Consider the following 22484-nt stretch of genomic DNA (forward strand, 5'->3'; position numbering starts at 1 on the left):
GACTTCTTGTCTGCTAAGAAGAGCCAGCCGCCCTGAGAGGGACCCGTAGGTCAGTGTAGCTACCTCCTGCCTTGCCCACACATGGCCTCAGCAGTCCTCTGGATTCTGAGACCTCTTTGATCCCAAGTGTGAAGCAGGGAGATGTGGGGATGCATCACAGGAAATACAGGTTGCTGGATGCCTTGGTAGGTAACTGGGTGACTGGGGTAAGTACTGCTTCAGCCGTCCCAAGCCACTGCCCTCCTCCTCCCTTGTGGAGAACCTTTGCTCTCCAGTGGGCTTTCCGGATCGTGTGCCGTTGTGGAAACTAAGGTCTAACCCATAGCATAACCAGCTCGGAGGCTCTGCGGTTCTACTGGACGGCTTTTTACTTTCGTTTTGTTTTCCCAGTGCCCATTTAGAAGTGGGCCATGGAGGAGTTTGGAGTGTTGATTGTTACGTAGGGGTTTCTGCTGTATCTGCACTTGTTAACAGAGGAGCTGGAACCATCTGTGTGTTCATGTCTACAGTTTTTACTGCACACAGGTGTGGCCGTGGCAGGGGAGGGAAGCTGTCTTCAGTTTCAGGCCGAGGCTCTGTGGTCAGGTGTGGCTGTGGTGACAGGGTTTGGGTGCTGGTGACCTTCAGATCCTTCTCATCTGGAAATGACAGTTCCTAGTTCTCAAGTCATCCCCAGCCGAACTTGAACTTCTAGCTGGTGTGGAAGGAAGGAGTGGGTGAGGGGGGCTGGCTGGTGACTCCGGTGTTGCCCCTGTCCTGCTGGTGTCTGGCCCCGGGGAGCTCTGTGACTGCTTTTCTTTTAGGTTAAGCTACAGTTTGTTTTCTATACTAAAAGTTTGGTAGAATTGGAAATAAGACAAAAACACTTTAGTCTTTTTAAAATTTACTTTTTTTCCTTCACCTATGGGAATTTTGTAGTCCAAGTTGGTAGACTAAAACAGCCTGTAAGGAGGGCTACCTCTTGAACACCTGAGATATAGATTGAGGGTTATGAGGAAATGGAGTACGGAATGAGCTGAGGAATGGTACCAGGAAACTGAAGGATCGAGTAACTTAAAACTGAAAATATCCTCTTTAAAAGAAAAGCAATTCAAGCCAGACACAACCTGGATCCTTGGCTTTCATTGTACAGAAAGCTTAGCAGCCTGCTAAATGTCTTCTCTCGCTCTCCTGGTGCCTCTATTCGCTCCCTTTCCTCTGCATTCTGTTTGACTTGGTTTATCAGCAAGACAAGCTCACTAGGGTCTCAAGTCCATGTTGCCTAAAACTTGGGTCTGTGACTTGGACAGTGTGAAGAACTTCCATAGTATGGTTATAGGCTTCCTGTCTACCTAGACTTGACTAGGATAATCCACTGTCGGCAACACCCCTGAAGGGCACACCTAGCTTCAAGAGCACTAGCTTCGTAAGTATGAACTACAAAGGAAGAAGCTGCGTTTCTGAGAGGAACCTTGACCCACTCCTGTTTGGTTTTGATTTCTTGTAGATATGCTGGATCTTCCATAAATCTTTTCCAAGGTGTCAGTATTCCATGCACGCTGCTAAAGGGAAGGGAAGGGAAAGTGGGGGATGGGGCTTTCAAATGTGTGACCTCAGAACAATATGCACCTGTCCGTGTGTGTGTGTGTGTGTGTGTGTGTGTGTGTGTGTGTGTGTGTGTGTGTATGTGTGTGTGTGTGTGTAAGTGAGTGTGTGGTATTCACTCTGTTCTCAGAGACACTTTCGTTTTCACATTCTTGAGATTTGGGGCAGAAGAGCAGATAACTATTTTATTCCTGTATTAGGACTTATCCTCAAAGCCAAGTTCTTGCTGTCTTCTATCAGGCTACATGAATAGGAGCCCCAGCAGGAATAAGAGTCTTTCAGAACTCGAGGGGTCTAGGCATCTGTCTGTCCTTGAGTGACAGACACAGCTGGAGACTGAAGGACTGATTTCTACAGTGAATTTAGTGTTTGGGATAAAAAGCCAAATCTTTTTTCAATTATAGGAAAGAAGAAAAAAAACCTCAAGTCTGCTCCTTGTAGGATCTACTCCCTCAAGAAGTCTAAGCTGGGCTTTGTCTCAGCTTGTGTTTCTCACTAGTGATTTCAAGTAAGCAAACTTCTTTAAAAATAAAAAGACTCTATTATAGTTCCGACACTAGTTGGAGTTGATTTGAATTGTGTGTGGGACAGTGCTTTTGCATTAAGATTGGTGTGAAATACTAACTACTAGGGATTTGTAGGTGTCAGGTTACATAGTCAAGGGACACCTACACTAAGGGTTGTATCAGATGTTGACTATCTTCTGTTCCCCTCTGTAGAGAACCTTCCCCACTTTACCATTTTAGGACAGCCAGAGAGCAATGTTCGTTTGTCCTAAATTCTGTACTGGGTGGCCTATCTGAGACATGTTTGAATTTGAATTTACACTATAGCACTTTTTGTTATGAAGCAGGGGTGATTTAATTTGAAGACAGTTAAATATGCATGAGTCTCTTAAACGGTGCTGTTTGTGGCCTTTGATGCTGATACACAAAGCTGCTTCAGTATTTCACAACTGGACACAAGTTCACCACTGGACTGTGACATGCCTGAAAACTGTATAATGTAACACAAAAATGTGGGTTTGTTTTTTCCATAAATCTGTCTAATAAAAGTATTATACAGCAATAATATTTGAGTTGTTTGCTGATTCCGTTGTTAGCAGCCTGATAAAACCAAGATATTACAGAACCTGAAGAATGTAAATTGTGACAAAGGAGAAGCCATCACTGTAGGACACGTCTACCACTCGTCCTTCTTTTTCTGCCCCAGGACATGTTGGCATTAACTACAGGAATGCAACTCTCGATTATTTGTTTCCAGCATTTTCTACAAACTGACTGTATGTTTAGCTCTTGTCTTTTGCTGGATTAGCTGAGATCTTCAGGCCAATGATTGTCATCCCTGACTGCTCATTCTTATCCCCAACAGAGAATCTAAGCATATTGATGGCTGTCTGCTGCCTCCAACTCAGTTAAATGGAAATCTTAGGTGTGGGGTCCACACACAGGAACTTTAAAATTCCCAGGTGATTCTAATAAACACAGGGTAGGGACCACTATCCTGAACCCTCTCCACTTGTCTGCTAGGTTATATACTTCTCTGTGAGAGTAGATTATATGCTGTATTCTAACAGCAGACTTCTCTGTGCTTGTTCAGGGCGATGTGTAGAATACAGTGTTTGCTTCTCTCCCTTCATTTCATGGAGTTTTTTTTACTATAAGTGGAAGTTTGTCTCCCACCCACTTGTTCCCAAATACCCAGCAGCCACTTCCCAAATAATTGACTCAGAGGCTTAATATTATTTATAAATGCTTAGCTGGTAGCTCAGGCTTATTACTAACTTGCTCTTACACTTAACCCATAATTCTCTTTTTTTTTTTTAAAAGAAATTATTATATATGCAGTTTTCTGCCAGCATGTGTCCTTACAGGCCAAAAGAGGGCACCAGATCTCATTACGGGTGGTTGTGAGTCGCCATGTTAACGCAGAATTCTAGTCTGGTTGCCCCACCTATACTTCTTGCCTGGCTACTGGCCAATCAGCTTTTATTAAACCAATTCAAGTGACAAATCTTTACAATGTACAAGAGCATTTTCCCCCAGCAGTTTACATGGAGGGAGCCTCTGGATTTTCCTAAAACAGCCGAGTCCCCCTACATTGGCTGCTCTGGTCTGTTGGTGAACTTTCTTGAGGAGAGAATGACTATGGGAGTGGCCATCAGGGACAAAATGAGGGAGGGACCGCACATGGTCAGATGTGTAAGGAAAACCTACCCTAATGAGTATAGAAAACCACTAATGAGAGTGAACTCAACAGTTAACCACAAAACATACAGTCCAGAGATGGCCTAGACGAGACTGCAGGGCTCTGCCTCCGAAAGAACGTTCCAGATGTCATATGCCCTGGTCACAGAAACTACAGATAGTACCAGAGTTCTCTGAGAGCAAAACTTAACACTGCCATGTGCTTTCTACAGCATCTCTGGCTTCTGTGGCTTGGGTCTTGTGTTGTATCCTATCCAGTCACCTTTTCACCGCTGGGGCAGTTCCCAGTGACATTGGTGGTTCAAGGATACTGTTAGTCTTTTTCTTCCAGAGCTGTTCTTTTGTAGTGTTATTTTGGACTGGGGTGATGGCTCAGCAGGTAAGGATGCTTGCCACCAAGCTTGGTGGCCTGAATTTGGTCCTCAGAATCTACATGTTGGAAGGGGGAACCAACTCCTGCAAGTTGTCTTCTGATCCCAGCATGGTATATTTTGATCTCAGCATGGTATTTTGGCAGTTGTGAAGTTGCCTGTGAATGTAGGATATTTTTTTTTCTATTTCTAAAAAGAAAAGGTTAGGATTTGATAGGTTTCATTGAATCTGTATTACTTTGGGTACTGTTGGCATCTTGGTAATAGTAAATCTTGTTCATGAATGTGGGATGTCTTCCTATTTATTTCTTTTAGCATCATTTTCTAGGTTCTGTCTTACAGATCTTTTGGCTGATGAGCTCATGTTTTATTTATTTTATGCTATTATAAATAGACTTTTATATTATTGAAGTATAAAACATTGATTTTTTTGTTTGATGATTTTATGTCTTGTTATTTTGTTGAATTCATTTGTACATGTGTATAATCCTTAAGATTTTCTGTATTTTAGATTACATCATCAATGAACAGGTAATTTCACTTTCAGCTCCATGCATATTCACATCCTCCCTCCCTTCCCTGCCTCCTTGTTCTCTCCTTTAAATATATAGATTATATTTATTTATTGTTTTATGTATGTGGGTGTTTTGCCTGCATGTATGTCCATGTACTATGTGTGTGCCTGGTTCCCACAGAGGTCAGAAGAGGGTGTTGGATCCCCTGGAGCTGGTTGTGATCTGCCTTGTGGGTACTGGAACTGACCCCAGGTTCTCTTGAAGAGCAGCCAGTGCTCTTAACTTCTGAGCCATCTCTCCAGCCCTCTCATGTTTTGAAATAGGGTTTGACTGTGATGCCCAGGGTGGACTCAAACTGCCAATTCTCTTGCTTGAACTTCTCAAGTGCTAGGATTGGAGGTATTCACTTCCATGCCTGGGTAGCGCTATGTATTCCTATCCCAATAATCTGAGGAATTCTGTATAATCTCCAAGGTTTTCCTAAAGGTTTCATGCCTTCATCTATTTATAGGGACATCTTTCATGGTAACCTGCAGTGAAAATAGGATTATCCTTGAATTCTCGATGTTCTTTCTCATTAGGAAGAGATGCTCTTGTCCCCTATGTGCCTCTCTACTTTGCTATCATATCCAGACATCAGTTACTAAATTCTGATGAAGGTATTTTATTTCTTAACAGATGTGAGGTTCTAAGGAGACCTAACTGACTGACCTCTGATCCTCCAGTATTTAGGATAGTGCCAGAAAAATACTCAGTAAATACTTAGGTGTGTATGTATAGTACAGGATAACGTAATTACTTTTCTTAGACATAGTGGTCCTTTTCCTTGGTCTTGAGAAGCTGTAAGGGACTTCCTTCCATACAGCTCCAGGCATCTTTCCTTCATGTTATTCCAGTGGTTATTGGGTGGGTTCTAAGAGGAAAGGAGAGGCCCATGCTCTTTGCTGCCTCTTGAATTGGTGCTTCCCAGCCATACAAAGGAGCCAGTCCTGGGGCCATCCAATGGCTACTCTTGGCTATGGCCAATGTGTTTCTTCCCCAGTCTTCCTGTAGTCCAGGTTACCCTTAAGGAATCAGATGTTGTAGACATTTCTCATTTCCCCAAAAGCTTTCCTATCCAAAAGCCACCCTCTGCCTCACTCTTTGGCTGCCAGTACTCCATATTGCTTCAGGCTGCACCATGTTATGCTTTAAACCTGTACATGTGCAATTATGCTTTCTCAAGGTGTAGGCCAACCACAGTGTTTAGAGAGCAAACACCAGGGACTGAGATGTGGTCTTCACTGTGGTTCCTAATGGCCCGTTAGCACACATTCCAGGTCATCATGGTTATGTATGCTAGAGGATAAAGGAAGTTGGAGCACAGGACACAAAACAAGGCCCAGGCTCACTGGTTTACCATTAAAAAAAACAACAGGGCCTGTTAGATGGGTCTGGGGGTAAAGACACTTGGTCCCAGGCCTGACTAGGTCCATTCCTCAGAACTGCATGGTGGGAGAAGAGAACCAACCCCCAAAACTGTTCTCTGACCTCCCCACGAGTAGGCTTGTCTGTGGGCTTCATGTCCCTAGTGCTTACAAAAGTCCCTATTAGAATATTCAGTAGATACTTGAGTGGAAGGTCATTCCCAATAACTAATTTTTACTGGCATTCTTCAGTTGTTTATTTCTCACCAAACCTACTAGGGCCAAGTTGAAGCAATAAAATCTTGAATTTAGAAATACTTTCCTGGGCAGTGGTGGCGCACGCCTTTAATCCCAGTATTCGGAAGGCAGAGGCAGGCAGATCTCTGTGAGTTTGAGGTCAGTCTGGTCTACAGGGCTAGTTTCTGGACAGCCAGGGCTACACAAAGAAACCTTGTCTTGAAAAAACCAAACCGAGAGAGAGAGAGAGAAAGAGAGAGAGAGAGAGAGAGAGAGAGAGAGAGAGAGAGAGAGAGAGAGAGAGAAACACCTCTCTGAAAGGCATTACTTGATTACCACATCTACCATTTAACTCAGTGTACAGCACTAGAATATTCCTTTAAAGTCTTTCAGCCTTATACAAAATGTAAGGTGTACATACAGACATATACCCACAGAAGAGAAGCTTTAAGGTGAGTGAGTGTGCGTGTGTGTAGAAGGAAGGAGAGTGAGACAGTCTTCAGTTTCCTGTCTGATACATCAATAACTTTTCATGCTCTAATCCTTATGGACTGGCTACAGATCTAAGGGCCACTCACACTAATATCACATACAATAGTTTGTTTATGTCATAGGTGGGATTTGGGGGTTTTGTTTTTGTTTAGATTTTATACATGAACACTGCTACATCACTCCCATTTCCCAACCAACTCCACCCCTGTCCCCTCCCCAATTCATGATCTCTTACTTTACTGTTTTATATAAAGATATAGATATATAACCAATATATATGCACAAGTGTACATGCTTACGGATAACCTATTGAGTCAGTTTATCTTTGATCCTATGTATGTGCTAGGGCTGACCCCTTGGGATTGGACAGCCTATATGGGAGCTCATGCCTGGAAGAAACTGATTTGCCCTCTCTCAGCAGCCATTGACTACCTGTAGCCTTTTATCTAGGGTTGGAGCCATGTGGAATTTGTCTGTGTTGGCCCATTAAGTGGTGTTATCATTAGGTTGATCTTGTTCATGCAACCATATTGAGAGTTATGGGTACATTTTCTCTATCATGTCTAGGGGACGCTATCTAATGGTAGACACTCTGGGATGCTGTTTCTTCCCATCTTTCTGCTCCCTCTTCTGTGATTTTCATTGAGCCTTAAATGTAGGGTTTTCAATGCAGATGTGATCAGTTGGGTTGGGGCACCCCACAGTCTCTAATTCTCTGAATTTTCACCGGTTACAGAGCTCTGTAATTGTCTCCATCTTTTGTAAAAAGAAGCTCGTTTGATGAGGGGTGGGTGAAAGCTGCAGTGACCTGTGGATATATGGAGAAATGTTAGAGAACAGTAAGAAACGATGCTAGTTTAGGACACAGGCAGTAGTAGGTCTTCTCCGATCTATGACATCTCTGTTCATGAGCGGCTGGCTAGGTTTACAGTACCATGCACGAATACCTTTGTATTCGTAACCGTCTTTTAAAATAAGAAACACAGAGCCAATTGCAGAGTTTAAAAGCCCAAGAGGTCAGAGCAATAGCTAAGAGCTAAAAACCTTACCCTTCACTGCCGCTGCTGTCCTCCTCAGCCGCAAGAGACCTACTTCCTGTGTGTTTGCCCTTTTTATTGACTTTCTATTCTGTCTTCTCATTGGTTATAAACCCAATCACATGACCTCCTCGTCACTGCCCGTCTATACAGACCTCCAGGTCTTCTATAGTTGGTATTGAGATTAAAGGTGTGTTTCTCCATGCCGGTGGTATCCTTGAACACACAGAGATCTGCCTGTCATGTGATCGGGACTAAGGGCGTGTGCTACCACTACCAGACTTCTGCTATGGCTTGCTATTAGCTCTGACCCCCAGGCAACTTTATTTATTAACATACAAATAAATTCACATTTCGGTACAAATAAAATGTCACCATATACCTTCCTGCTGACTGGACCACACATCCAATTAGACAGCTGTGGGTCACCCCCAAGATAAGAGTACCGCTACTGCACCATTGGGGATGCCTTGCCAGGCTGGTCAGACACCTTCTTCCCTCTATTGCTTTCCACCTTATTTTCCCCCCGCAGGATCTCTCGGCGAACCTGGAGCTCACCCACTGCACAGGACCGCCTAGCTGGCCAGTCCACCCCAGTGAGCCTCCTGGCTTTGCCTCCGCACTGTTAGACTCTGGGAGGGAGCACGCTGCCGAGCCAGGCTTTGGCCTGGGTGCTAGGGAGCCAAACTCAGGACTTCAATCGAGTGCAACTAACACTCTACCAACTGAGCTACCTCTCGAGGCCCTCGGTCATTTTTTAAACATACTATTTTTATTCTATGGAATGTCATACATGAGTATGATATATTTTGATTATATTCATCCCCAGTGCTCCCAGATCCATCCCCAACTCTTCACCCTCTCCCAAGGTGTCCTTTTTGTCCTTTTAATCCCATGGAGTCTAATTTGTGCTGCCCATATACCCATGGGTGTTGGACCATCCACAGGAGAGTAGTAGGCCCCTCCCCCATGGGCCACACCCTAAAACTGCTCTCCCAGAAGCTATCAACTGCCAACCGCCCCTCAGCTGGGGGTGGGGACTCAAGGCCTTCCCGCTCCATTCTGGGATGTCGCCTGACTTGATCTTGTGCAGGCCACTACAGTGGCTGTGAGTTCATGGGTCCTGTCATGTCCAGAAGACACTTCCGGTCTGGTCCTCCCTGACCACTGGCCCTTATGATCTTTCTGCCTCCCTTCCTCAGGGGTCCCGAGTCTTGTCAGGGAGGGGACTGTCATTCTTAAATGTGCTCAGTCAGTTGGATCATGATGAGGTCATTAACTCAAGCCCCATTTCTCAAGTATAAGAGGACAGTGGCTTTGAGAGGGACGTAGAAGAGGGTGGGGCGGGATTCCCACAGAAGCTCTTTAGCCTGGCTAAACCACCTTTCGCTGCTCCAACTGGTCATGTGAAATTGGAACTTTGTTCCCGGTGTCTTCTCAGGATTCTGTCACGTTCTCACAGTTCCCTCCTTGGAGAAACTCTTACTCCCAGGTTAAATTCTTCCATATATGGAGGCAGTTGTGCCATCTTTCATTTTTTCTTATTTTCTTTCTTCTTTGTAAACGCAGCACATGAATCTATTTGTTCTGTTATTCATATAATAAAAGAATACTTTGGGAAAAATTGAATTACACCCCTCTGCACCCACTTGCCCCAAGGACAACAACCGCTGCTGACCATAGAAAAACTGCAGCTGTGGTTCATTTATGGTTGCCCACTTTGAGCTTGTTTGCTTGTTTGTTTGTTTGTTTGGAGAGGGAAACAACTTTAGCATGGAAAGGTTTATTTAACCTCGTGTGAACTCAGAGGTTCCTGCCCGTGTTTGCCTGGCATCATTGCTTCAGTCTGAGCCCAGGAGCAGAAAGCACATGGCCTAGCAGAGACGCTCAGGCCGTGGCCTTCACAAGGTAGACAGGTGAGGAGGGGAGAGGAGAGACATGCACAAGGTAGGCTCTTCAAATTCGCTCCTCACTGACCTATTTCCTCCCACCAGGCTTCATTTCCTAAAACTCCCCTGATGAAATTAGTGCCCTCAGGATCCCGAGGCCCTGGGGTCCTCCCCTCAAAAATGCTGAAGCTTAGGCTTCTCATGAGCCTTAGGGGAGGGGAGGGGTATTGAAGACTTGGCATCCAAACCTTAGCACCCGGCGACACTGACTGATATAACTCAGGCGACACTGACTGGTATAACTCAGTCTAAGAGGAAAAGCCATGTGCTCGCTCTCTACCCTGACATTTCTGTCCTCTTCTCAGGAAGTCCTAGTGCCCAGATGTTGGTTGTGCCCAGGTCCAGGTGGAAGAAACTGTGCCGGTGGTGTTTGCAGGTCTGACGTCTCACTGCAGCAGTGTCTATGACACAGGCTTTCATGCATCTTCCGGTGACCTCCGGCCCTATATTTGGGAAACAACCCACATTCTGGAGACGAGGACTTAGGTGCTTCTCAACCACCACTTCCTGCCAGGAAGGAAGTGTGTATCCGCCTCCTACATCGATCTCGGTCATAGTGTGCTAAACTTTTAAGGTGTCGCCTAGAATTCTCCCCCATCTCATGACATCTCAGACCCTACTTGGCCCCCACCCTGCTCTGCTGAGGTAGCCACGGGGGACGCTGAGAGGAACTGCCAAGATTCACAGTGTTCCAGCAGTTTCTCAGGTCTCAGCGATTCAGGGAAGCGTTACAGAGTCCCCCTCACCCCCCCAATCTGTCCAGTACTCACCTAAGACCAGTGCTGTCCAGGTCTCGAGGGCGCCCCCGCAGAGTTTTGCTCTGTCTGTTGGAAAGACTCCCACGGCGTTCTGGCCCAAGAAGCAAAGATACTCCTCCGCTGGGTGAACATTCCCCCGCCGACTGCCTTCCTTTTTAAGGCTGCACTTCCCAATGATCTTATGACCTGGGCTGTGAGTGGTGGGTGGAGGTAGGGAACGGAGCGGAGAGGGGCAAGGAAGGAGGGAGGAGGCAGAAAAGAGGTTTGGGACCTGGAGGAGAAACTAGGGGATTGGGGATCTGGACAATAGGAAAAAAAAATGCAAAGCAAAATAAGGAACCCCGGGAGGCGGGGAGGGAGGGTTGTGTGTTAAGACTAGAATCAGCAAGCCAGGAAAAACGGGCTTGCACTTCCCGGATCCTAGTGTTAAATCCACTCTCTCATAGAGACACCTATCCTCGCTACACGCCACATGCCAAGAGCGGAACAGAATGAACGTGAGCGCGGGGATTCTTCAGGTTGTAAATTAAGGGGGGAACATGCTTGAAGAAGAAATTGTGGGGTACGAAGGAGGCTGATAATGGATTTGGTCACCTATAGTGAATCAGAGTGTCACTGCCTGTGTGGTTCCATGGTGTAATGGTGAGCACTCTGGACTCTGAATCCAGCGATCCGAGTTCAAATCTCGGTGGGACCTTTCTCTTTAGTCCATTGTAGGATCCATTTTCTTTCATGTTCACAGTCCTTCCTGAGCAGAGGAAGGAAAGGGGAACAGGTCCCGGCATTCCTCCAGCACTAGGTCATTTGCAGGTCACAGATATGTCCCAGCTCTTAGCTCAGAGACACCAGTCTAGTGCATAATAGGGCACCCTGTCCTTGGCCTCCTGCCCAGCCCGGGACTCCCTGTCACATCGGAGCCCCTCCCAGTCCTCAGGTGAGCTGGGCCTGGAAGGGCTCCAGCACCGCGAGGTTGCGCACGCGCCTCCTGGCTGCCGGCACATCCGCGGATCCTTCTCTTGTTTCTGCACCGGATGAAAAGAATTTAAACGCCAGCTAGCCCTTCTCAGCTTGGTGTTGGGTTTGAGCATTTTCAGCGCATTTCAGTTTGTTGAACTCGGAGTTTCGATTGAAACCAGCAGAGGCCGCAAGTTGTCTTTCAGTGCGTCTGACTGGGGAATCTCTTTAAATCCTAAATTTATACAAAAAGCTGAGCCTGGATTTCAGCGCCCCTGGTGGCTGCTCCCGGGCTGCGAGTGGGAAATCACTGCAGCTTCCTTCTGCCAGAACTCTGCGCCAGGACAACTCCGTTGGAGAAGATCGTGGCAATGTTAGAAGAGGATTTAAAGGAGCCTTTCCTATGTAGGTGCCTGAAGACATTTAAAGAATTGTTTTCCTGTGGTTGGAATTTGGGGTAGTTACGAAGTACTGAAAAGTATAAGAGTGCAGTCTGGGATCTAAAAGGAAATGGGAAGACCCAGCAGAGGTGGTTGAAAGAGGCGAGGGAGGCAAAAAGGTCCTAACTCTGCGTCTCCCCTCCCCCAGGTACCCTGGAGGGCGAAAATGCAAGTAAAAGACTTCAGCCCCTTGTAACTGGGTCAGTCTCTCTCTGGAAAGTAAACTTCTCTGGGTACGTAACCGCTTAGTCAACCGGTTCTCAACCTGTGGGTCATGACCTCCTCCTCGGGCTCCAATGACCCTTCCACAGCGGTCATCTAAGACCATCGGATAACACAGATATTTACATGACCATTCATAACCGTAGCACAATCGCAGTTATGTCCGATGTGACAGTGAGTCCCGGGCTGGGCAGGAGGACAAGGATGGGGTGCCCTATTGCGGTGTCGGGGAAGCAACGAAACAACTTTATGGTGGGGGTCACTACAACAGGAGGAACTGTATTAAAGGGGCGCAGCATTAGGAAGGCTGAAAACCACTGCCTTAGGACCCCGGCTCCCCTCTCCCGGTGGTGGCTCCAGCACTAATAGGGAGCATTTAATTTCATTCCCATTGGCTCCTCAAGCTACCAGTGGAATCCCATCCACATGGCTCAGCGGATAGTGACTGGACCCTGCTCTTGTACCAAATTCTGACACCGGGTAGACACCCCTCCCCCAAAGTCAGCTCCTGGAATCTGACGGGGTGGGGGGAGCTGCCTGCTCCAGGACAGCCATCTTGGGGGTGTTCTAGCTTGCTTTTCTGTTGCTGGGATAAAACATTCTGACCAAAAGCAACTTGGGGAGGAAAGAGTTTATTTCCCCTCCTAGATTACAGCCTATCACAGACGAGAGAAAGTAAGACAGGAGCTCAAAGCAGAAGCATGAAGTAGAAACCATGGAGAAAAGCTATTTGCTGGCTTGCTGCCAGGCCCGGTTCAGCTCTCTAATACGGCCCAAGCACGCTTGCCTAGGGATGGAACTGCCCACTGTGGGCTGGGCCTTCTCCATCAATTAACAATCAAGAAAAATGATCCACAGACACGCCCACGGGACAATCACATCCAGGCAATTTCCCGAAGGAGGCTCTCTCCTCTTGGTATGTCAAGTTGACCACCAAGATTAGCCATCACAGGAGGACATGAAATAAACACTCTGGAGTCTGGGACAAGAGAGCCCTCTTCACTCACGTGGTCTGCTTTCAACAAGCTTAAACAGCACATGCAGTTCACACACACACACACACACACACACACACACACATATATATACATATATATATATAATGTATAATATAATACACACCGTGCCATCGTCTGTAAGGGTGTGCTGGCCAGCAACTTCCCGACTATAGACCCCACCTAACTGAAAACCCCATTTCTGAGACCGGACTCCTGAGGGACAGGAACCTGGAGATGGAGTTGTGGGTCACAAATGGTAGAGAGGAGCAGCCAGGACACCGGGATCCCCCCCAGCTCCTGACCTGGGAAACTTCTCTGCCTCCGGAACCACGGGCTCAGAGAAGAAACAAAGTGAGCTTGCCTTCAAGCCCAGACTGGCTTCACAGTAAAAGACTTGGGTTTCCGCTAAAAATAGGAGCCCCACAGAGACTTGAACTCTGATCGCTGGACTCCCAGTCTAGAGTGCACACCATTACACCATGACTGATTTCTTAGTTGGCTGCAGGTATGTAAATCCATTCTTGGCCTCCAAGAACTTCCTCCTCAAGTGTTTATCTTTGTCAGACTGGATCCAAGCACGATAGACACACAGGAGTTGTCGCCCCCGCTCACGTCCTCGCTGCCTGATCTTTAGGTTTGTAATCTCCCTGAATGAGATCAAATCCTTTTTGGGGACCGGACACAAAGAAGGGCGTTTTAGGGCCGCCAGTACGGCTCCTATCCGGTCCACGTTGCAGGAGCTTTCTGTTCCGAGGTAAAATTCCTGCCCCAAGCATTCCTTGCGTTTTTTTTAGAAGTTGTCCGCATCTCATCTCTCACGCAGTCACTGATGATGCTCCGAGCAGGATCGGACTTCACTGGATCCGAGTCTTCCCTACCCGCCTCCTTCTCCCTCCCCTCACCCCCAATTCCTTTTCGGGTCTTTTATCTCCCACTTGGCTTTCTTCCTGCCTTCCCCTTGTCACATTCTCCACAGGTTCGTCCAAATGTCTGTCCTCTTATGCACTTCTCTTTTTCCGAGAGAAGGGGTGGGGGACGGGAAGAGGGATAGTGATTCAAAGTAGGATGGGCTACAATCTGAGAAGGTGAAGAAGAACGAGAGTCCCTTGTCCCGACCTTTTGGGTGAACCTCAAACAGGCAAGATCCTGCCAGGAAAGGTGAAATCTCTCAAAAGTTTAAGGAATTTTCACAACCCTGGAGTCAGTCTCTTCCTTGCCGGCGGAGTCCCAGGGAGCAAGGGTAGAGGCGCCCCCTGGCGGACAGCTGGGGACAGCGCACAGAACGCGGCTTCGCTTGGGCTGGTCCCCAGTGAGACCCGCCTAGAGGCTTGTGCAAAGAAAAGCTAGGGTTGCCCTAATTAGAGGCGAAGATTGGAGGAGGTGTAGGCACTCAGCTAGCTCTGGTCTCTTTTCTCACCTTCAGGTGCCCGCAGCCTCCGCGCTGCTGTCTCCCGGGGACCCTGGGAGCCTCTGGACGCCGAATCCCCATGATGGGATGAGCCAAGAGCCGCTCCCAAGAGTGAGAGCTGCCAACCCCAAGAACGAAAACGACAATGACGTGGTGGGAGTGGAGGCCGCAGCTGCTACACATCACGCTGTGACCTTGGTATGCTACATACGACCTCCAGAGTGGTGGTCGAGAACAGACCTAAGGACTGGACCTAAGGAGAGAACGGGACCCTACGCACCCCACCCCCCACCCCCACCCCAGCCCTCTTGTCCTCCTCTTTTCCTCTCACTCTCTTCTCACTCCGGAACCACTCTTCCACCCGAGGTGGCCTCTCTAACTTTCTTGCTTCACATCGCCCACGCCCTCATGCGACGTGGTGCTAGGTGGGAAGCACGTTCCGGTTTCAATAGGGCACCCTCTAGATTTTCCAGGGAAATTTGGTTCAACCGCGGTAGGGAGGCTTTAAAGAATACACACTTTTGAAATACACACTCTCCAATGTGGGGACTCCTCGGTATTAAAACTCAGAAAGACTAAGTGGGAATCTGTTATTTTAATATTTGCTTATTTATTTTTTATTTGTGTGTAAGAAGATGTCGGGTTCCCTGGTGATGAAGTTACAGGCAGCTGTCAGCCACCTCATGTGGATGCTGGGAACTGAACGCTGGTCCTCAGCAAGAGCGGCAAACATGCTCAGTGGCCAGCCATCTCTTCAGCTCCCTTAGTGACATTTTTGATCCCCCAGGAACTCTTTCATGGAACACCTCCTGGGTGTTCTTAGGTGCCAGGCCCAGGTCTCTCCCCAATGCAGAGACCATGCATCTTCTCCCCTCAGTCTCCCCGTTCCTTCAATCACAGCATCAGCTCGAAGTAGGTGGCTTATACAGCACCATATCAGAAGTCCGTAATCTCGTTAGAACCATTCATATCGGCAAAGTAAGGTGGTTTATACAGCACCATATCAGAAGTCCAGAGTCTCATCAGAACCATCCATATCGGGCGTGGATGAGGTTTTCTGAGTGTATGTTACGGTTCTGTCCTGGAGAGGGGCAACTTTCTTGCCCGCAGCTTCCTTTCTCTCTTTCCTTCTTTTTTTTCCCCCCTTGTGAAGTCCAGTCTGACGCCAGAGTCATTGTGCAACCGAGGGTGGCCTTGAACTTTTTTTTAATAAAAATGTATTTTTTTTTATTTTGTGAGTATCTACATAAGTTATAATGGATTAAATGATTTTAAAATGTTTGCAATGAAAATAGGAACAGAAGGTGTTGGGGAATATGGGGTTATGGAGCTAATAAATCATGGCTCTCAGACAGGCAAATGATTGAGAAGCCACGACCTTTGTCCTCTTGGAAATAGAGCAAATCAGTATCTGCTTCGCTGTTCTTTTTGCCCTATCCATGCATATAAAAATCTCTTCTAAGTTAATGAAGCTCGGTGGGTACATCCGCTGAGCCCTTGTGGCATCAAGCATTGGCCAGTCCATACTGAAAGGAGACTGAAATTCTTATACTTTGGTTGTGAGCCTAGCCTTTAATGGCTGAGCTGTCTCTCCAGCCTGAAGTCTGAAATTCTAAATCCAGCAGGCATCCTCGGCTGGAGACGCCAACAGCAGGTACCACGAGCCCCAACCTAGGAATGGGAAGGTGGCAAGGAACACTTGAGACAGTGCTGGACTCTCTAGATCCTGGAAACCTGGGACAAAAAGAACCTGAAGACTCTCCTAAGACAGTGCCCCACAGTTGAAGGTTGGCAAGTGGTATTCACTGGTCATCATTAGAGAGCCACACAGGGAGGAGCCAGAAAAGCATGGATGATACAGCATTGGGTGGTACAATGGCTGTCCTTGGTTACCAACTTGACTACATCTGGAATTAACTAAAACCCAAGGGGCTGGATACACCTGTGGTGGGGAGGGTTTCTTAATTAAAATCATTCAAAATGGGAAGACCCACTTTTAATTTGCATCTTTTGAGGTGGGAAGATCCACCTTTAATCTGGGCCGCACCTTCTAGTGGCAGCCTATATGAAGGGCATTCGGCTTTCCCATTAAACCTCTCTAGAAAGCTCCTTCAATGGCAAACATGGAAGTATGTCTCCTAGGTGGTTCTAAATCCAGCCAAACAAACTGAAGATCAACCACCATATTCTGTGTTTTTCTGAGACAATAGTAGCATTTTAAATGGAGGTCAGGAACGTCTCTAGAACCTCATTAGGTATATCTGCAAACCTGTCAGGATGCAGTATAATGGGAGAGGCCAGCTTTCAAGTCTGGTTGACCCAGTCCTCATGACTTCATGATGGCATATATATGGTCAGTGACCCACAGCCACATCTGCTTTACTCACAGCTCAGGTAAATGCAGCCACTGAACTTGGAGCTTTCCTGCTGAATACTCATCTCATAAAACCCAGGGGAACCTGGAAGCTGAGAAAGTGAAGCGATGGTTCCAAGCCTCACCCTCTTCCTGCCTGCCTCTCATGCAAGATTGACAGGGTTTAACATGAAGGGTTGATTCAACTGATTGCTTTCACGCACCCAATCATGCCAGGGCCTCCCAGTGTGGTTGTGTGCTGTGGGATCACACTTTTGTACACCGGTTTAATAAAATGCTGATTGGCCAGTAGCCAGGCAGGAGGAACAGGTGGGATAAGCAGACAATGACTGCCTGGCTACTGGCCAAGCAGCATTTTGTTAAACCAGTGTACTAAAGCATGATTCCACAGCAGTTGTGTGCTGTTGCTGTGCTTGCACACATAGAGTGATGGGGTCTCCGAGGGATCCCCCAGATCCACCTGCTGTCTTATGTACAGTAGGAACTCGGGCAAAGGTGCATACTGCACCTACATACTTCACCTTAGGGATTTCACAGTGAGGAAGGCAAGTAGACCTGTAAATACATAGTGCCGTTGTGATGGTTTTAAGGCCAACTCACCATTAGCTAGAATCACCTCCATAGGGAGCCTTGACTGAAGATCTATCTGCCCTGGTTGCCTTGATTATATGGGAAGATCCATCCTGAGCATAGAAGTGCCTTCCGGTAGCAGCCCAGGTAAGGAAGAGTGTGGCAGAAGGAAGACTATCTGCCCTCTGCTCATCTGGCCTTCCCGCTTGCCATCAAGTTGCTTTACCACATTGCTGCAGCTGCCAGTTCCTTCCTGATATCAGAACGAGCATTTCTGAACTTCCACCGTGGACCAAGGACCTACTGCTCTCTAGGAACTCTTCCAGTGTTGGCACCAGATTGGGATTACTGAGGCACCTGTGGTGACTGAAGGAAAATGGCCCCCATAGGCTCATAGGGAGTGGCACTATTAGGAGATGTGGCCTTGTTGGAGGAAGTGTGTCACTGGGGTGGGGCTTCGAGGTTTCAGAAGCTCAAGCCAGGCCCAGTGGCTCACTCTCTCTTGCTGCTGACCTCAGATCCAGATGTGGAACTCTCAGCTACCTCTCCAGCACCATGTCTGCTTGCACACTGCCATGCTTCCCACCGTGATGATAATGGACTAAACCTCTGGATTGTAAGCCAGCCCCAGTGAAATGTTTTTCCTTTATAAGAGTTGCCATGGTCATGGTGTCTCTTCACAGCAATAGAAATTCTAACTAAGATGGCACCCATCCTCAGCTGTAGGTTCTCAGTCCCTCAGGTGAGAGGCAGCTGTGGTTACTATTTTAGTGCAAGCTGAACTAATAGATTACATATGTACATATATGTATTCATCCTATAGGTTCTGTTCCTGTAAAGAACCCTGACTAATGCCAAGAATATTCAAAGAAAAAAGCCTGTAAAGTACAAGAACTCTTGTAATCTATAGGTCTCCAGGACCCACCCTCTCTAGCATAATTAGCATTCAAAATTATTGTGTAGTGCCAAGCACTTACTTTTGAAGAATTCAGGAGACAGTCCCATAGCATATCTGTCAATGTTCTAATAACCTTTTATTCACTGAGTTTTAATTATGTATTTTCTGTAGTGGAATGTCCTTCTGTATGCTATGAATGTGTGTTGCTCTCTTTGGTTGATAATAAAGCAGCTTGGCAATGGCAAGGCAAGATAAGTTTAGGCGGTACAATCAAAGTGAGGATGGAGATGAAGAAGGGCAGAGTCAAGGGAACGCCAGCCAGCCACCATGGAAACAAGATGGGTAGGAAATGAGGTAACTAGCCACAAACCATGTGGCAAAGCACAGATAAGAAATATGGGTTAATTTAAATGTAAGAGCTAGCTAGTAATAAGCTTGAGTCATTGACCAAGCATTTATAATTAATATAAGCCTTTGAGTGGTAATTTGGAAAGTGACTGGCAGGTACAATTGGACATATGGGACAGAAAGCTCTGCCACCGGTTACATATAGCACTCCAATGTGACACATGTACATCTGTGGTAGTAATCTAATTGTACTGAAATGTGATTTTGATTGTATGTTAATAAATAAAGTTGCCCAGGGGTCAGAGCTATTAGAGCCATAGACAGAGTGTGGCGGTGGTGGCACACGCCTTTAATCCCATAGATCTCTGTGTGTTCAGGGATACAGCCAGCATTGGAGACATATGCCTTTAAGACCTAGGGGGCTGTACATTCAGACAGTGACGAGGCAGTCACGTGTTTGGGTTTACAACCAATGAGAAGGCAGAACAAAATACTATAAAAAGACGAACAGACAGGATATAGCTCTCTTTTCGGGAAGCTGGGACACCGCAGGAGGAAGGGTGAGATTTTAGCTCTGAGCTCTGACCTCTCGGCTTTCTCTTTTACATTGTTTCTGTATTTCTTATTTAATAAGATTGCTGGTTACATCTACATACATCCACATAAAACCTGACAAAGCTAAAATAGGATTCTAGACACACAGGAACGGAGTCAAGCATGACTTCTTGGTAGCTGTCTTTTCTCTGGTGGGCTGTTCGCTGGCAGCCAGCAGAGGCACAGCTAACTTAGGAGATGGTTTTCTGGCTCGGTGCTCACAGCAAAAATGGGCAGCTCTTTTAAGAGCCACTTATATAGTGTTTATAAGCAGCCATGGGACACGTTACTCGGTGATGGTGTGGACCTAGAAACTTCCCAGAGTTGGAGTGGTAAACATGGCTCTCAGAGCTGGCAGGAAAGGTGCCTCCACCATGAGAATAGACTAGACCTGGGGCAGAGGAGCTAGCACCAGCCTGCCATGATCTAAGTTACACAGCAGTTTTTTGCTCATGCAGACAGAAAAGGTTACAGATGCAAAATAAAGACAAATTCAGACAAAAAAAGAAAAGAAAAGCCTCTAAACAGGTTACAGTGTGTTTAACATGCATAGGCTTGGGAGAGGAAAGAAAAGGGGTAAAGAAAATTCTTAAAATAAGTCATGTAAAGATGGAAAATGCACAGAGAGTCTGGATACTTTATGTTATTGCATTGTCTTTTATGTTTGTTGAGGAAGGAGCAACAGCTGCTAAGAGATGTTTGATTATTAGTGTTGCTGGATTAATCTAACTTATATATTTTAAAAATGTCTTGACTCCAAAATTTAAGTCAAAAGATATGTTACTTTGGGAAAGAGGTTCTGCTTTTATTACCACAGAAAATAAGAGGCTGTTGATTCATTCTGGGTTAAGGAAAATCAGGTTTGGTTGAGGAAGACCCCCTGAAAATTCTCCAATAGGAATGGATAGCCCAGATGATCCAACATTTCAGAGTATCTCTCTTGCAGTTTCCTCTGAGTTCTGCATCCAGAACAGCTTGAAGGCTGCTGGCTGAAATGATCCAGCTTCACAGACTACTCCAATCAGGACTTGACCATAATCCTGAATTTTTTTAGGGTCCCCCAAAGATTACCAACACTCCCAATTAGTGGGAAGTAGGCTAGAGAACTACACCCACATTCCCCCAAATAAATTATAAATGTTTGTCATTGTTTGAGGGGGTTGTTTACAAGTTGTTATGGATAATGGTCAGGAAAAAAGCTGAACAAAGGAGATTAGATTCAGGGATATTGTTCTGAAAAGAAAAACAGGGGAAATAGAAATGATAAGGTAAAAAGGTAGATTATTGAATCTACTTTAATCCAAAAACAACTATTAATCTTACATATTTTACATTAGTATGGATTTTGGTTTATTGATCAAAATTTAAAGTTAATTTTGTTGTACTGTATGTATATTTCTACTCTTACTTAGGGTGTTATGTTTATGCAGCTGATTAAAAAATGTAATGTATATTTTAGAATACAGATTAATAGTCATCTATAATAATCAAACTTACAGGCATATTAGTGAGGTTTTCTAGGTATACAAAGGTATGTTTCAATTAGATAGGTAATCTTAAAACACTTCAAAGACCTACAGAATATCGCATTTAAAATGTCTTAAGAACTAGACTTTTCTTGACAGTGAGACATGCTCCTGGCAGCACCAATTACTTCAAAGAGGATGATGAGAATCAAAGAAACTCCATAAGGAGTTTGCTTTCAATGTGGCAAGGCTAGCCATTTGGGCAAGAAACTGGTCTTGCCTGGATTGCCTAACAATATGCTGTATAAACTGGCCATGTAGGACCCATAGGAAAATGACTGCTAAACTTTGCCAAATCAAGATGGGATGGCCATCCAGGTTCCTGCTTCACAGAAGAAACTGCCAGACATTCTTCAGGACACCGAGGAAAGCAACTGATGAACTTTGCCAATATAGGTGAGACAGTCCCTCAAATTTCCTGCTTCACTAAAAAGTCTGCTAGATACTCTAGGCCTATAGACTGAAGATAGATGCCCCAATGTTACAGAAAAACTTAAGTGAGTATCCAAGCAGCCAGATGTCTCTGTCATTTCTAGAGTTTTAGAAGTTGCTTGCAATGCACTTCCTATTTGTTCAGGTAATAGTATATCCTTTTGGGGTCTTTCACAGAGTTGAGGACTAGATAGTTATAGTTTTACTTAGTTATGATAAAAGGTAAATTAGATACAAAACTTTAGACTCACCAAGATAAGATAGAGACTTGAGTGTTTTCTCTAATTTTGTCAAATACAAATAGAGACTAGATATTGTAACTACAATTCTTACTTGATAACTGTTGTTATATAATTTTATAATGTTAAAGTTAAAACTTTTCTTTTTGATTAGACAAAAAGGGGAAATGCAGTGGAATGTCCTTCTGTATGCTGTGAATCTGTGTTGCTCTCATTGATAATAAAGCAGTTTGGGCCAGGGTGAGGCAAGATAAGGTTAGGCAATCAAACTGAGGATGGAGATGAAGAAGGGTGGAGTCAAGGGGATGCCAGCTAGCCACTGAGGAAGCGAGATGTATAGAAAATGAGGTAAGCATAGATAAGAAATATGGGTTAATTTAAATGTAAGAGCTAGCTACTAATAAGCCTGAGCCCTTGGCCTAGCATTTATAATTAATACAAGCCTCTGAATGGTAATTTGGAAAGTGACTGATGGGTATAATCAGGCATACAGAACAGAAAGTTCTGTCAGTGGTTACAATTTTCCTTTCTGTCTTACCTTAAGGAATTCAATTTCCCAATTGAAGCTCAGGCATGATTTCTGACCCAGTTAAGGCAGTGAAGGGAAGGGAGAGAGGCCTCCTTCTTCCTCAGTCAGTATTTAAAGGACCTCCTCACCTGGGGTGACCCCGACAGCCTTCAGTTAGGACTACCGAGAGCGACTAACAGGGGCACAGGGTAGCTCATCACCCCACCCTAAAGCTCAGCCAGGTGAAGTGGCCACAGGCCTTCCTTACCCCACACTACCTCCAGGTGCCCAGCTCATATGGCACTCCCCCAGGCAAGGGACCAGCTCTCCTGTCTGCACTGTATCTGGAGCCTCCAGAGACCAGGCCTGACTGAGTAGGAGGAAGGAGAAGCAGCCCGGGTAGAGGCTAGGGTATCC

At 45.9% G+C, this 22484-nt stretch overlaps 1 non-coding gene across 1 annotated transcript; it reads left to right on the forward strand.

The window, feature by feature from the left end:
* Positions 1–11181: 11181 nt before the first annotated feature.
* Positions 11182–11253, forward strand: Trnaq-cug (transfer RNA glutamine (anticodon CUG)). The gene has a single exon. It is a non-coding gene; the product is annotated as a tRNA-Gln (tRNA).
* Positions 11254–22484: the final 11231 nt, after the last annotated feature.

This window comes from Peromyscus maniculatus, chromosome 6, assembly GCF_049852395.1.
Source record: "Peromyscus maniculatus bairdii isolate BWxNUB_F1_BW_parent chromosome 6, HU_Pman_BW_mat_3.1, whole genome shotgun sequence".
NCBI lineage: Eukaryota > Metazoa > Chordata > Mammalia > Rodentia > Cricetidae > Peromyscus > Peromyscus maniculatus.